Genomic DNA, 17,174 nt, shown 5'->3' with positions numbered 1-17,174 from the left:
ATTAAAGTCAACTGGCTGAGTCATTTGTCTTCTTATTCAGTGCTTCTTCTGTGGTAGATAGTTTCTGGTCAGAGTTAATATGTGATAAAAAAAAGGTCTTCAGAGTTCACACCAATGTCCATATGTCCATCCATATGTCTCAACCTCAGACCTCCTTGTCTCCAATCCTTTCATCCTTTTCCTTCCAGGACTCTGACCAGTCAGCCAGGCTATTGGCCTCTGTCTAGGAATCTCTACATATTCTCAACTCAGGCCACTTCTCCTTCCTTTGAAAGATATTTTTTCTGGGTATAGAATTCTAAGTTGATATGTTTTTTTCTTTTGCTTTTAAAAAATATTGCTCCACTGTCTTCCCACTTGCATTGTTTCCAACAAGAAATCTTCTGTCACCATTATCTTTATCTGCACATACCAAGACTCTTTTTTTCTCCCCTCTGGCTGCTTTTAAGACTGTCTTTTTACAACCAGTTTCGAGTAGTTTGATTACAATCTGCCTTGTTATGGATTTCTTCATGTTTCTTGTGCTTCAATTTTGTGGAATTTCTTGAATCCGTGGGCTTATAGTTTTTATCAAATTTGGGAAATATTTTAGCCATTACTTTTTAAAATTTTTATCCATACTTCTCTCTTCTCTCCTTTCAGCACTCTACATATAAGAGATCACATAAAGTTGTCCCACAGTTCACTGATGCTCTGTTTGTTTTTGTTCTTGTTGCCTTTTTTCTGTGTATTTCAGCTCAGATAGATTCTATTGCTATGTCTTCAAGTCACTAATCTTTTCTTCTGCAGTATCTAATATACCATTGATCTCATGCAATGTATTTTTTATCTCACATATTGTACTATGAGACTTAGAAGTTCAATTTGGATCATTTTTTTCTATTGCATATCACTACTTAACTTTTAAAATATACACAATACTAACAATTAAATATTAACTAATGTCTGCTAATTCTAACTTCTGTGTCAGTTTTGGTCAATTTTATTTGCCTGATTTTTCTCCTTATTATGAGAGATATTTTAATGCTTTTTTTCATGCCTAGTAATTTTTTATTGAATGCCAAGCACTGTGGATTTTACTTTGCTGTATGCTGGATTTTTTAATTCCTAAAATTATTCTTGAGCTTTGTTTTGGATACAGTTCAGTTACACAGAAACAGTTTGATCCTTCAGGATCTTGCTTTTAAGATTCATTAGGCAGAACCAGAACAATGTCCAATCTACAGCAAATTATTCCACACAACTGAGTCAAGACCCTTCTGTGTATTTTACCCAATGCCTCATGAATCTTTAGGTTTTCCCTTATGGCTAATGGAAACAAGCACTATTTCCAGCCCCGTGTGAGAATGGATTCCTTACAATCCTTTCGGATGATTCTATCCCTAGCCCTGGTCAGTTTCCTGACACATAGGTATTTATCAGTTCTTTTCTGAATACTTGAGGGAATCCTTCTATAGACCTCTAGAGTTATCCCCCCGTGCAGCATTCTCTTCTCCAGTGTACCATCCTACAAACTGTAACTCTCTTTTTCTCTCCCAGCTTTGAACTCTGCCTTCTGAACTCAAGAGTCTACCTGAGTTTCCCCTTTCTGTGCCATAAACTGGAAAATCTCTCAAGGTAATAAGATGGGGCACTCATAGGGCTCCCTTCATTTGATTCCCATTTCTGAAAGGTTATTCCTCTTCATTGCCTAAATTTTCATGTCTAGAAAACTAATGTTTCACTTATTTTATGTATTTTTGGTTGTTTCAGGAACAAGAGCAAATCTGAAACTTGCTACTCCATCTTGGCTGAAAGCAGAAGTTCTCCACCTCTGTTCCTCCATATTTGCCTTCTGTTTGTAAATGTTAGGCAGCAGCCTTATTGGCTGCCTGAATATTTTGCCTCTAAAGACACCAGGCTCTGTTATCCACGCTCTCAGTTCAAGCCACCATTGCAGCCCTTCTGACCTTGCCAGTCTTTATGATAATTGTAGCCCTCTGGATTCTGACATATTAGGAAGTCACCATCTCCCTAATGGTCTAGTTCTGCATCTGCCAGACGTATCAGCAGCCTTAATCTGCAGAGGAGAGCCAACAATGAGTTACTTGGGACACTGGTGTGCTTCTCACCAGTGCACTCCTGATGTTATTGGTGAATGGTGTGTCCTCTGAGTCTCCAATAGAACATATCCTCTATGGGCCTTCTGGCCTCATATACTGCATGTCCCTTTCCCTCAGGTTTTTTCCTCCTGCTGGGGAAACTCAGCTATTTCTACTTCATCTCAGTATGGGCCATTGCCTTCTCTAGGCTTCTAGAAGCTTCTTTAGCAGTGAGTTTGTCCCATGTCCTCAGGCCTTTGCAAGGGTATTAAATCTTATGTTCCAAGAAAGTGATGTCAATTCAATGAATTCTTATTTGTTCAGTTGTATGTTCTGGACCTTTTGATCAAACACTCCAGAAATCCTATCCCAGAGGTACTCTCTTTCCTCCTGACAGTACAAACTTGCTCATTCATGCAACTCCCTCAGAATGAGACATCTTTCTCCTCTTGTCAGGCTTAGCATGCTCCCAGCAGGTTTATACTGGCCTGGTATTCATACATTAATATAGAAATTGAAGCATGCCCTACCTAATAAAGGTGCGCAAATCCTGAGTGTATTGACGGATTAATTTGCATGAAGTAAACACACCCAGACATCCATCACCCAGGTCAAGAAATGAAACATGGTCAGCTCTCCAGAAGCTCACCTTATGGTACCTCCCAGTCAATGCCTCCCTTCTAAAGATAAGTATGAGCCTGACTTCTACATCACAGGTAAATTTTGTTTGACTTTGAATTGAACTCTTTATAAGCGGAATCACGCAGTATATATGCCTTTGTGTCTGGCTTCTTTGCCTCAACCATGTTTGTGAGTTTCATCCATGTTTTTGCATGAGGTTGTAGTTCATGAATTCTCATTGCTGAGTAGTAACCCACCATATGGTTATATCACAATATAATAATCTCTTTTACAGTTTATGGGCACTGGTTTTTTTTTTTTTTCCAGTTTTGTGATATCACCAATAGCACTGCCATAGGCATTCTAGTATGTGTCTACTGGTAAACATATGAGCACATTTCTGTTGGGTGCATATGAAGGAGTAGAATTGCGGGGCCTCGGGGTAGGTGTATGTGCATCAACTGTATTTTGAAACAAGCTGGTGAGTGGGACTTTTCTCTCTGACTAAGTCCCTGAGCTAAATTTGTCATAAGGTAAGTGATAAGTGCCCCCATATTCTATAGAAGAGCTGCAGGACACACCCCCTCAGACTTCTTAAGAGGTAGCCTAACAGGTCACTCACTAAGACCTAAGAGTATCCCCATCACCCACTCCAATCTATATAAGGAGAAGAGTAAATGTTTGAGAGAAATATGGGGAAGTAAAAAGATAGTCAGCTTTAAGAGTTGTCACCCTGGGCAGAGAGCACTGTGACTCAGGAAGAGGGACAGAAAGGGACAAGGCATGGAAGGCACAGCAGCCACCAAGCACAGGAGGTTGCTCAAGAGATTGGCTTTAGGGACCAGCCTGACACCCATGGCTGGTGGCTTGCTGAGCTGTGGAGTCTGGGAGCCCCATTCCACCCTCAACTGGGATAGGATGAGATGAGATAAGAACCATCCTGGGAGTGTGTACTTGGGAGCTTAAGGACACATGTCTTAGGCTGGGTTCCCCCTGGAATCAGACCCTGTGCTAAAGACTCAAGTACAGCAGTTTGAGAAATATTTCAGGAAGTACTGAGAGGGAAGTAGGAAAATGAGAGAGGGATGGAAAGGAAGCCAATACAGTGTGCATTAATGAGCAGGGACTGCTGTGGGCAACTGGAGCTCAAACCCATTGATGGCTATCATGCACACACCATGTCCCAAATAAAGGCAAGGAAGCTCGAGTATTTATCCACCAACTCCTATTCCAGGCATGTCAGCTCCCCTGGTACTTTGAACAGAGCCCACAGGAAGAAAGTCACAGGTGCTAACCGTGACTTTCACCCCATGAAATATGACAGCAAGGAGAGGTGCATGCCTGCCACAGCGTATATGTACAGAGATTCATACCTGCTTCTTACCTGGAGAAACTCCGGAAGTGGGGGTCACGCTGGGAGGCAGCAGCAGGCACCCTATACCACCTCAGTTTGCTGTAGCAAGACTGCGCAAGTTTCCTGTGGACCAAATACAGGCCCCAGGAGGTAGCTAGGCTCAAAATGTCTTGATGGCACCATGTTTGTTAGTTGTAGGGTATCCTGCAAGAAAGGAGAGAAAGAGGAAGTTCCCATGAGGTCAGCCAGAGAACAGGCAACCCACAGCCAGAAATAGTGTCACCCAGAGATCCTTCCTGAGAAAACCATGATGCCCCATGAAAGCCAACAGAAGGTGCCACTCCCTGATAAAATTGATGCCTTGTAACAGCCCATCCAGGATGACATCTGTCCTCTCACCTCAGGGCTCACACACAGAGGACAGAACACCCACAGCAGCAGATAAGAGGGCAAGGAGGGAGGAAGATGCCAGACAGTCCCAGTTCCCCAACCTCCCCTCCTCCAGGATTCCAGCTCAGGTCAGGCTGAGACAAGAGGAGGGAGAAAGACTGGAATAGGCTGCAAGACTGGATTCGATAGAAACTGGGCTGGACATTTTAATACTTGAAAATGAGTCAATTACAGAAGTTAACAGAAAAGCTAACCCATCCATCTGAGATATTGACAAGGGAAGAAGCAGGCAAGACAGTTTGAAGGCAGTAGTCTATGAAGACTGTTTCACAAATGGCTAACATCTCTGTCCTGCTTCTCCCTCCTATGTCGGAAATGCCCCTGCCCTCAGCCCACCACAGCAGAATCCTTTCTCTCCCCCAGACACAGGGTTTTCAGCCAAGCATCATCATCATCCCTCCAACCATTGCAGTAACATGTTCCTGTGTTCCCAACGAGGTGGGCCTGGCCTTCCCGGGGTAGGTGCGTCTCTCAGGCCTGACCAATCACAGGACTCCTTCCCATCAAAGCTAGGAAGAAAAAAGATGCTCGCAGGATGTCCTGTGTTTTCTTAGAGTCTGTATTCATCTCCACTCATTGGGCCAATTTTATTAACAATATTTGCTTATTTTCTGTAGTATTGATGCTCTGGCATTTGTGGCCTCTCTAACTGGAGAGAAACTGCCTGTCCCAGGACTAGCTGATTCCTAGAGATAATAAACAACTCCACCTGACTACACGCCTTTCATATGCAAACGAACCAACTCTGAGTCCATACCCCCAAACACCTCCTTTATCCAACTCTCATGCCCCAAGGCAATATTTCCCCTGCCCGAAATCAACCCAAGCTCAAGTACCAGACCACCAGGCACAAGTACCTATGCCCCGAAGCCTGCCAGAATTATTCAGAATTGCCAATTCTAAACTAACCACCCCGCACACCCATACCCAATGCCTTGCCTTGCCTGAGGAAACCCTAATAAAGGCTCTGGCAGAGGCCTTCCCCTCACTCCCTCTGCCTCCTGACCAAAGCTGATGCTTCTCTCTGAGGCCTCGTGTGGTATGGTATGCCCCTCCTCTCATGATCTGTTCAGTAATAAAGGTCTTATTTCAATGCCATTGACCCCTTTGTGTCATCCCGTGGCCACCTCCTTATATTAAAATCCTGCAGGTACACTTTGAGACACAGGATACAAGGACCTTGAAAACTGGAGTTGCCAGGGGCATCTTTACAGCCCCATGTGGAGAGCTGCTAAATAACCACCCCAACCCAGGGGAGGCAGAGCTAAGAAATGGACACACGGCCACAGCGTGGACCACAGTTTTGTAGCACCTGGGTTCACAGGCTTCACCCTGAGCGTTCTGTTTATATGAGCCACAAACAAAACAAAACGTAAGGTTTTCTTTTTTTTTTTTTTTTAACTTTGCTTTAACCAGGTCAAGATGCACTTTCTGATCTTTGTAGCTAAACGTTCTGGCTAATGTACTCTCCTCCCAAATCCCTAATAAAGTCTCACCTCCTCCAGGGAGTCATGTCAGGTTACCCCAATGTCCCAGTCTATCCCTCCTCAAAATGCCAACTGCTCCTAGGATCTTGTAACATCTTTTATTACTCTCTCACATGCCATCTCATACTATTCTCTAACCACCCCATGATTTCCCTCTGCTCCCAGTTTCTAGAGAGCAGGGGTGCTCTTTAGGTCTCTTCTTGGGAATGCTCTTATGTCTCCAATTATTTTGGGAGCCTCCCAGAGGTACCTATCTGTGATGAAATCATCAATGGGCTAATGGCAGGTGATCTTCCTGCACCCACTTATCCCTAGATGCCCACATATGGCCCCACTGGAGAGCCTATATATAAATCCAGCTGCAATTTCCCCCCATCTTGTCTTAAAATTCAAAGACATCACAATTTCCCTCTTGACTTCCTCTGAAACATCAAGAACCACATCACTTCTCAAGGCTTACCTGGCCTGGCTCACCAGCACACAAAAGCTCTGTGTGATATGAGTGGAAAACTCTGAATGGACTAAGGCTAATGTAAACCCTTGTGGATACCTAGTTCAGCTTTGGTTTATCTCACCTTCCCCAACTGGTTAATTATAGGGAGAGGAAGAGAGTAATGACACCACTTGCCAGCCTCTGTGCTCTGGTCCATTCATGGAGAGGACACAGCACTTTGGGGGGGCACAGGATTCTGATTTTGAGTCCTGGCTCTACCACTGCCTGACTATATGTCTTCAGGCAAGTCGTGTCCCTCTCTCCAATCCTCGGGAACTTTTGATCTGAAATAGGGTCATTAATAATCCAGATGGTGAACTGGGTGTGGTGGCTCACACCTGTAATCTCAGCACTTTGGGAGGCCGAGGCGAGCAGATCACCTGAGGTCAACTGGCCATCATGATGAAACCCCATCTCTACTAAAAATACGAAAAATTAGCCAGGCATGGTGGTGGATGCCCATAATCCCAGCTACTCGGGAGGCTGAGGCAGGAGAATCCCTTGAACCCAGGAGGCGGAGGTTGCGGTGAGCCAAGACCACACCATTGCACTCCAGCCTGAGCAACAGAGAGAGAGACTCTGTCTCAGAAAAAAAAAGAGAGAAAGAAAGAAGAAAGAAAGAAAAAGAAAGAAAGAAAGAAAAGAAAGAAAGAAAGAAAGAAAGAAAGAAAGAAAGCAAGCAAGCAAGAAAGAAAGAAAGAAAGAAAGAAAGAAAGAAAGAAAGAAAGAAAGAAAGGAAGAAAGAAACCAGTATGTTCATGTATATTTTGGCTTAACATAAAACTAGAAGGGGTATTTAAGTGAAAATTGCAAAAGTAAGACAATCTAAAAAAAAGTGTCAACAAAATAATTGTAGAGTGGATGTATGGGCAGATATAGCAACAACAACAATAATAATAAAGGTAATTGGTGATAAGGCAAGAGGCCAAATCTATTTGCTAACGATGAAAAGCAATGTTCATAATAAAAGCATGGAAAGAATAATATCAAACAAAGCCATATTTCATTTTAATGTGTAAAGTACTTTCTCATCTATAATCGACTGGGCTAATCTCATGTGGTGAATGTTCCTGCTCTCCATTTTAACAAAATAATTAAAACTGAGGTTCAGAAAGACTAAGAGGTTTGTCCTTGGTCATGTCAAGGCAAAGCCAGGGTTATATGTCAGACTGGTCTGGACACTACTTAGAAAAAAGAAAAATCTCCACACCTGATTCTGGGAGAATCATTCTAGGAAGAGCGCAGTTCAGGCCAGATTCTTGTCTCAGCACCTTCTGTCCTGAAGACACACCCCAAAGGTAGTTGGGATCATCCCCTTGGGCAGCAAGGGGCACGTTCACCCAGATCCCCAACCGAAACGTCTCCACCTCGTGAATTCAAATGATTAGCTGCTTCCAACCTAGGCCCCTCTCTCCATCCATCCCTTCCTCCCTGACTCTGGGGCCCTGACACTCCACTGGAGTGGCAACTCTTTCAAGGACGCTAAAAAATTGCTTTATTTTTCCCCACTAATTTGCCAACAAGCTCAGTCGTCTATCCAGTTGGCCCGAAATGAAATTCTATAATTATACAAAAGCCTGGGTCAGTGACCTTCTGATTGCAATATCTTGTCTCTTTTGTCCCTTCCTTCCACCACCTCACCCATGGGACAAAATTGCTTCGGCTGCTCCGGCAGCCTCCGGAATGAGGTGGTATTGGAAACTAGTGAGGCGTGGCCCTGCGAAGGTGTTCATAGCTTTGCAATAATTTACCCATTTTCATTTGTTTGATTTCATTAACACCTGGGTCTCAGGGGAGAGCCCAGTTGGGAAGGGGGAAAAAAACAAGTGATTTCAGTTGAAATCGAGTGGTTATCACTGCCTTGTCTTGCAATACCCAGGGAGTGTGGAATGCCAGGGGTGGAGTGCGGTCTGAGCAGGGTGATGAAGGAGGCCTCTCCTTAGAGGCAGCTTCTGCTAAAAAGTCTTGCCTTTCACACTCCTCAGTCCTCAAGGGTCCCGTCTCTCAAACTCACCCCATTGACACCAAGGGTATGCCCTAGACCAGTGTCCCTTTCTCAACAAGCCAGCCTTACTGGCCCATTGGGCCAAGGTTACTGGGGTGGCTACATTCAGACAGCATGGCTTAGTGGTTAAGGGCATGGATGCCCAGAACTAGGCTCTAATCTGGCTCCACCTCCTGCTTGCCTGGTAGCCTTGAACATGGAGCTTCAACTCCACCAGCCTCAGTTTCTATCTTAAGTAAAGTTGAGATGACGGCACCTACCTCATAAAGGTTGCTGCAAGGATTAGCTGGGATAATGAATGGGGAAGCACCCAGAATGCTGTGTCTGACACATTGTGAGTGCTCAGTGGAGTGACAAAGAGCAATAGTAATGGTTGCCATCTTTATGATTTTCTCTTCTTTTTCAACTTTACCATCATCATCATCACCATCATCATCATCATCATCATCATCATCATCATTGTCACCATCATCAGTCATCACTCCCCACCTGGCCATCTCAGCCTCCACAGGCTCTCAGCAGACAGAACCCAGTCTCAGAGGGAAGGCTGAAATGCTCGCTGGCAGTGAGCAAAGTCCCTGGGCCCAGCTTCCTCCAGAGAGAGACTTTGATCCAGTACAAGTCACACTACCAACAGGCATGGCACACCCTTTCTCAAAGGCATAAGAATTCTGGTGACTTTGTGATGTCCAAGTGATGGGGAAGGAGACTCCACTGGCTAATGGCATCTGATGGTGAGAGAGTCCCTTGTGGCCAGGCTGGATCTGTTTATTCTCCCAGTTCCCTAGAGCATCCCAGAGAGACCCCAGGGCTGGGAAGCAAAAGCCATTGCCATTTTAGCCCTTGGCAATAGCAGACAGTTGGAAACATCACTTTAGGGTGGAAGAGTCTTCCAGAGGCCCCTTGAATCAGCAACAAGGGGCATTCGAGTCTGCTTCCATCCCCACAAGAGGTTGATCTGCCTGTAAAGGCAAGTCCTTCTATTGCCAGTAATAAGAATGTGCTGATAACTACAGCTGGCATTTATTGAGCACTTACTGTGTGCAGTGTTCTAGGCACTGTCCATGTGTTAACTCATTTCACTCTTATGAGTGGCTGCTGTGTTTGTCCCCATTCTATTGCTGAGAAAGCTCAGGCAACAGGAAGTTAAGTTCCTTGGTCTGACAACCAAGAGTGGTCGAGCAGACTCAATCTGGTCTGCCTGACCCTAGAGTCCACGTCTTCCAGCTTTTGGACAGCTCTGGCCTTTACAAAATCCTTGAGTAACTTGAATTAAAATCTTCTTCCTAGGACTTGTGCCCCTCGGTCCTGGTTCTGCATTTAGGGTTCTCTCTGCAGAACTCAAGCCCCTCCAGTGAGACAGCCGTGTCCAGGGATGTGTTCAGCTCCCAGTGCCCCCAGCCAGCTCCTCCACTCCAGACTGCAAATGCCATTAACATTTAGCGTTAGAAGGATCTGGTGAAGCCCATAAATCTGCGTATGTTAAAAAAAAAATAAAAATAAATAAAAAATAAAACACCACGCCGGGAGCGGTGGCTCACGCTTGTAATCCCAGCACTTTGGGAGGCCGAGGCGGGTGGATCACGAGGTCAGGAGATTGAGACCACGGTGAAACCCCGTCTCTACTAAAAATACAAAAAAACTAGCCGGGCGTGGTGGCGGGCGCCTGTAGTCCCAGCTACTCGGAGAGGCTGAGGCAGGAGAATGGCGTGAACCCGGGAGGCGGAGCTTGCAGTGAGCCGAGATCGCGCCACTGCACTCCAGCCTGGGCCACAAAACGAGACTCCGTCTCAAAAAAAAAAAAAAAAAAAAAACAACAACAAAAAAAAAAAACAAAAAAACACCACAGGGAATTCCTAAGTGGAGAGGGTGGGACTAGGGGATGGGGGAGGTGGACCTTAATTCTGCCTTGAGAAACCCCACCTGAGGCCTCAGCACCTCCTTGTCCAGCCACCCACAAGTGAGGGTCAACTCAAGTGCCTGAGTGTCCTCTCTGCACCCTGAGAGATCGCCATTCCCAGCCATGCCCTGACCCCGGCCTCCAGCTTAGCAGCCAAGGCCCCCCACCTAGGACCATCACAAGCCCGTTAGAAAGCCCCAGGCTCTGAGTGCAGTCGGATTTTTACAGCAAAACCACATTCCCTCGGCCCCAGCTTCCTTCTTTCTGTTTCTCTAAAGTAATAACTGGTCGCAGCCAGCGCCAGAGAAAGGCAGTCTCCCAATGGCTGAAAACACCTGAAACTGGTGATCAGCAGCTTCCTGATAAGATCCCAGGAGTTGGGCAAGTGGACTTAAGCAGGCACGCTAAGAGGCAAAATGACAGCGTTTACTTGGTATATGACCTTCCAGGGACATTTGACTGGTAAGGCAAGAACGCCTCAAGTAAGCACACATACAATTCAGTAAATATACTGTGCATGCTCCTCTCCCAAGCGCTGGCAGGCTGCTGTGCATGCAGACAGCCCACCCCAACGGAAGAATCAGGAGAGAAGTGACACCCGACCACAGAAGTATGCCCACATATAAGACCCCAATTCAAAGGTCAAACAGGGCACTTGTCTTTCAAGTTGCCCACTTGGCCCTCTTCCAAGTATGCTTGCCTTCGTTCTGTTCCCACTCTAAAGATTTTTAATAAACGTTCATTCCTGCTCTAAAAATTTTTCTCGGTCTTTCCTACTGTCTTATGCCTACTCGGTGGGATTATTTCTTCTGAGGAGGCAAGAATTGAGGTTCTGCAGACCCACAGGGACTCACCACGGGTAGCACTAACATCTCTCCATAGTTGGCTCCTTCTCCCCACCACCTCCCCCAGGGAGGCCTTCCCTGACCACCCTATCTGCAGGTGGCCCCTTCCAGGCCCTCTCTGTCATATAATTCTGCTGGATTTTTCTCCATTGCATGGAAATTTCTTATGCACACATGAAGCCTGTGTCTCTTGTTCCTTTCTCTCTCTGCCTCAGTTTCCACATCTGTAAAAGGGGGAAAATGCTACCTGCTGGGCTGTTTGTATAATGAAATGAGTTAATATAGGTACAGCACTCAGAACAGTGCCTGGCACACATCATACTTACTGCATGATGAAAGTGGTGGCTTTATTCTTTATATTAATATCATTGCTGTCAGTATCTGGAGCAGCACCTCATACACAGTAGGCACCCAATGCGCATGTTTCAATAAATATACGAATGGATGGCTGAGCCACCATGCAGAGAGCCTGAAAAGTCCCAACCCGCCTGCTGCTGAAGACCCAGGCCCCCCCCTCCTCATGGGCTATAATTACCCAATAACAATAAACCCAGCCCCTGGGGCTTCATGCACAGCACATTTTCCAAAGATGAAAAGCTCATTCATTAATAACTACATAGCAATATCTAAAATTTTGGTTGCATTGTGAAGACGGGTGGCTTCCCCATTCACCAATAATGACAGACCAGTTAAAAAATAAATAACACATATAATTTAAGAACTAAAACAAATGGCAGTGTTGGCTTTCCCTGGGAAAATATTTTCACTATTTCCTCGAGGCGTCCCCATGGGTGCCCTTGCCTCGGCCTCCCCTGCTGAGATGCTTTCTCAGCAGGTGGCTTCAGAGTGGAGCATGCAGAGCAGTGTCAGAGAGGAGACCTTACCCACAGCCTCCCAGAGTCCCTTCCCAGAGAAGCCTGAGCTTGTGCTCCCCAGAGGAGGGAAGGGGGAAAACTGCCTTCTCCCTCCACACCCATATTCACTATCTTTCCCCGCACCCTTTCCCCTGTAGGGAGAGTTTGTAACCTCAAATCCCTATGGGGCAGACAGGCAATGTACATGAGCAAAGCAGGTGGATGTATGAGGCAATAGGGATGGGTGGGGCTTGTGGCAAATTGAAGAGGAGACACCCCTGCCACAGGGAACAAGCCTCACCAATGGTTGCTATGCAGAAATGCAGGCTCAGTTTTGCAAAAACTCCTGACATTTCAAAATAAGCCATCAATTTGAATTTAAAATGTCAGTCTCTTTAACGACCTCACAGGTCCCTCATTCTGGGCCCTGCTGCCTCTAATTTCATCTCTGACTTCTCTACCCTTCACTCACCCTGCTAAGGCCACACTGGCTTCTTTACTGCTCTTGGACCAAGACAGGCACATTTCTACACCAGGACATTTGCACTGAATATTCCCTCTACCTAGAACATTCTTCTCCCACGTAAACTCATAGGTCAGGAGACCAGTAGGGCTGGAATGCAGTAGGTGAGGAGGAATATAGCAGGAAAGAAGTTGGGGTGGAATCCAGAACAGCCAGATTATAGGTGAGTGGTGGGGAGGTTATAAATTTGTAGGCCTGTTTTTGGTCATCACAAAGATTGGGGGTATTAATGGCATTTAGTGGGTAGAGGCTCACATGCTAGACCCTTTGTGATGTGTGGACGGCTCCTCACACAAAGAATTGTCCACCATATATCAAGGCAGCTAAAAAACCTAGATAGAATTTGGAGCCTGGAACCCAACTTGATTTCACATTTAACCCAAAGGAATGTAGGGTTATTTTTGGTTTTATGTTCATGTTTTGCTCAATTTCATTAAACACTGAGATTTCTGGGGCTGCTGCTTGCGTGTGGATCAAGAGGAGGTTATGCTCTGTTCTTCTGGGGGCTTTATCAGGAGCTGATCACCTTTATGGGGACCCCATCAGTGAAAGCGATGCCCTTCATGGAGTTTGAATCACCGAGTTGGCGCCAAACTGTATTTGTCGTGTCCCATTCTTAGAAAGTCTACCTGCAGAGGGGGCTTTGACACCTTCATTGTGCTTTTCAGAAGAGCCGGGCTGGAATATTTACATGCTGAGATAACTATTATTTTATTATAAATTAGTTTCCTTTTAATTCTCCTCTAGAATACAATTAGGACATCATGTGGCTTACATGGATTTATCTAAATTGTGTCTATAGCTAGGTGATATTGCCTATGAATTTCATTTCAGCATAGTGTAATAAGGGGCATGTCAATGTATTTGTTATTTTAAAAGGAAGTAGAAAAGGAGACCAGGCCTGATATGCCTGAGTTCCCAGATGTGGAATTTTGCAGGATACGGTCAGGGACTTGTGCTTTTCCTTGGCTAAGCCAGGAGCCCTGGCAGAAGAAAAGATTCATCTGACCTGCACCTTTTAGATGCCCCTCCAGGGGGCAAGCGTGAAGCAGCAGACACTCCTTAGGAACCATTCGGCCATCCAAGAGAAACAGGAACAGAGCAGAGGAGGTGGTGAGAGTGCCGCTGAGACTTGCTGACGGGTTGAAGGTGGAACTTCCGAGAAAGAGGACACAGGGATAACTCCACGGTGTGGTTCCGAGTTACGTGGAGGTCGGAGAGGAAGTGGACAACTTCTGAGATGAGGAAATCTGAGTCTTGATTTGGGTGCCTACCTGTGCCCAGCAAACAGAAAGAGCCCAGTGGTAATGCCAGGCGCAAACCCCCATCCCGCCTCCCCCAGCCCATCCCGCCCCACCGATTGCCCCACCGATTGCCGTCACCAGCAGGTGGCGCTATGGAGCAAGCCTGAGACCTGGAGTCAGAAAACCTGGATCCGAGTCCTGGCTCCACCAGTGAGCAGAGGTGAACAAAGTGGACACTACAGAGAAACGATACCCTTGTCACCAAAAGCACCGCTGTCCATCTTCCATGCCTCCTCGTGTCCCCACAGGCTATCCTCAAGAATGGCAGGGACTCTCAGACCAACTCTCAGTTCAATTTTCAATGTATTATCTGTATCCAGTTCCTTTCCAAAGATACTTGAGGTGTCTTTCAAAAACACACACAAAGGAGTGAAAAAGGAAGGGAAGACAATTAAGAAGAGGAAACAGATAAATAATTCTAGCACAAATGGAGCTGCCATGACTGGGCACCATCGCAACAAACAAGACAAAATGGGAAGGCCAGCTGTTACTGCATAACAAATCTCCCCAACATCTAGAAGCTGAAAACACCATTTGTCACTCCTCACAAATCGCCGGCTGGGCTGCACCGTTCTGCTGGTCTGAGGCAGGATTGGCTGATCTTGGTTGGGCTCATGCGTGCATCTGGAGACTGATGGCAGGCTGCTGGGTGCTGGGTGCTGGCTGCTCTGAGATGGCCTTAACTGGGACACCTTGGCTGGGTTCTACATGGCCTCTCATCCAGCAGCAGGCCAGCCCAGGCTTGTTCACATGGTGATAGCAGGGGGCCGAGAAAGTAGAAGCTGTCAGGCCCCTTGGAAAACCTCTTCCTCTAGGCTTAGAACTGGCATACCAGCACTTCTGCTATGTTCCATTGGCTGAAGCAAGTCACAAGGCCAGACTGGATTTTAGGGGCAGGAAATGAACTTCACTTCTTATTGGGAAGAGTGACAGTTGTTGCCATTTTTGCAACTTACCACCATGTTAAATTGTGGAGCTCTAATTATCAGAGAAGAATAAATATGGCAGTTTCTTGGAGCAAAATTTTTCCCCTTGACCAACTCAGAGAAATGTTTCCAAGGGCAGACACCACGTTGGCCTCACCTTCTTCATAGCAGTGATCATTCATTGAGTACTTACTATGTGCCAGACCCTAGGCATCCTTTACATTCATGTGCTTCCAAAAGCACAGGAGGCACAGCACGGCTCTCCATCATGAGTTTAGTTGGTACACAGATAAACAGTTATGACGTCATCTTCTTTGTTTGTTCTTATTGTTTTGTATTTGTGACAAGTGATATCAATTTTCCTCTAATGCTAATAATATAAAAATTTCCTTTTGAAATAGATCAGCTCAAGTCTTTCAACATGATTCATTTAAGGAAATATTAATTAAATAAATAATGAAGGTGGGTGTGGTGGCTTATGTCTGTAATCCCAACAGTTTGGGAGGCCAAGATGGGAGGATGGCTTGAGGCCAGGAGTTCCAGACCAGCCTAGGTAACATAACGAGACCTCATCTCTACATAAAGAAGTCAGCCAGGTGTGGCAGTGTGTACCCGTAGTACTAGAGGCTAAGGTGAGAGGATCCCTTGAGCCCAGGAGTTTGAGGATGCAGTGAACTACGGATAGCATCACTGCACTACAGCCTGGGCAACAGAATGAGATCCTCCATCTCTAAAAAATAAAATAAACATAATGGTACAGGTGGCATGTGGTCATAGTAAAACTCATGAGGGTACAGGCAACACACTGAAATTTGAAAAACACACTGAATTATCTCTCTTCATCCCTGAGACATAAGTATTATGTTTTTCATTTTGCAGATAGGGAAACTGAGGACAGACGGGCTCCCCAGAGGCACAGACTCAAGATAGTGCCAGATGTGCAGCTCTGTCTGAAAAAGCCCTGAATCAATGTTACCAGGTGGCTTGTAATAGGAAGCTTGGCAAATGGCAGAGGCCTGTGGTGGCATTTGTCACCTAGTGAGAGCCCTGGGGCTTCCAGGGTGCCTCTGCCACTGCTACTTCTGGGCTTCTGAGTATAATGAGGACGGCAGGCCAGGACCCTCGCAAGGCACACTTTCAGAATCTGCATCAAATGGAATTTGAATCAGAAAGTTCTCTGGAGACCCAAGGGAGGCATCAGGCTGAAATCTCCAGTAGAGGTAGGTGGCAGGCGTGGTGCATGTGAGCTGAAATCACGCTGCACCTGAGAGGCCACACACTCACAGCGGCACTGAATAAATTAGAGAAAATAGACGTGCTTCTCAGAAAGGGTAGTGGGAAGCCTCTGTGCTCCCAGTGCTATTGTAAGTGCATTCTTTCCTCAGGTTCCATGGAAGCATGTCCCATGAGCCCATCCTGAAGCCAATGGGCTGGGTCCAGTGAGGGGCAGAGGAGGTCAGGAGGGAGGTGGGAAAGCTAGCAGAGCCCTTCCTGGCTGCACACCCCAAGATCTGGGCCTCACAAGCATCTGGGCACTCGTTCAGGGCCCTTGTGAAATAAACCAACATTATGAACCGAATCGTACCCTCATACTTCATATGTTGAAGTCCTAACCCCCAGGACCTCAGAAGGTGGCTGTATTTGGAGATAAGGCCTTTAAAGAAGCAATTCAGGTTAAATGAGGTCATTGGGGTGGGCCCTAATCCAATCTGACAAACGTCCTTAAAAGAAAAGGAGATTAGGACACAGACACTCAGACAGAGGGATGACCATGTGAGGTCACAGTGAGAAGAGAGCCATCTGCAAGACTAGGAAAGAAGCCTCAGAGGAAACCGCCCCTGTTGATTTCTCTATCTCAGACTTCCAGCCTCCAGGACTCTGAGCACATGCATTTCTGTCTTAAGCCACCCAGGCTGTGGCATTTTGTTGTGGCAACCCTAGCAGACCAACACAAGCAGTGAGCACTCTTGGTGGCTGCTCTGGTGTTTACATCACTTAGAAGTTCTTCTTGGTGTCTAGATCTTTCTCTCTTTCTCTTCTTTCTACATGACCCAGCTAGGGGATCAAAGAAAACCCGCATTTCGTGGGGCACTCATGCCAGAGCATGCTCCAAGCCCTGTGAATGTTTCCAAAGTGAAACAGTACCCAGGGAGAGAGCTGGGGGTGCTGGGTGGGGCCAGGAGTAGGGTGGGAAGGTGATTTCTGCCTGAGGAGCAGGACACACAGCAGACCAGAGTCTTCCTCTATTCGTGCATTCACTTATTCATGTGTTCATTCATTCACTTGATGGATTAGCCCTGATCCCACCTTCAGGGAATTAGGAGAAGGCTG

The sequence above is a fragment of the Hylobates moloch genome, unplaced genomic scaffold (genome assembly GCF_009828535.3).
Source record: "Hylobates moloch isolate HMO894 unplaced genomic scaffold, HMol_V3 SCAFFOLD_6, whole genome shotgun sequence".
NCBI lineage: Eukaryota > Metazoa > Chordata > Mammalia > Primates > Hylobatidae > Hylobates > Hylobates moloch.
The sequence above is the reverse complement of the archived record's forward strand: the minus strand, read 5'-3'. Positions refer to the sequence as shown.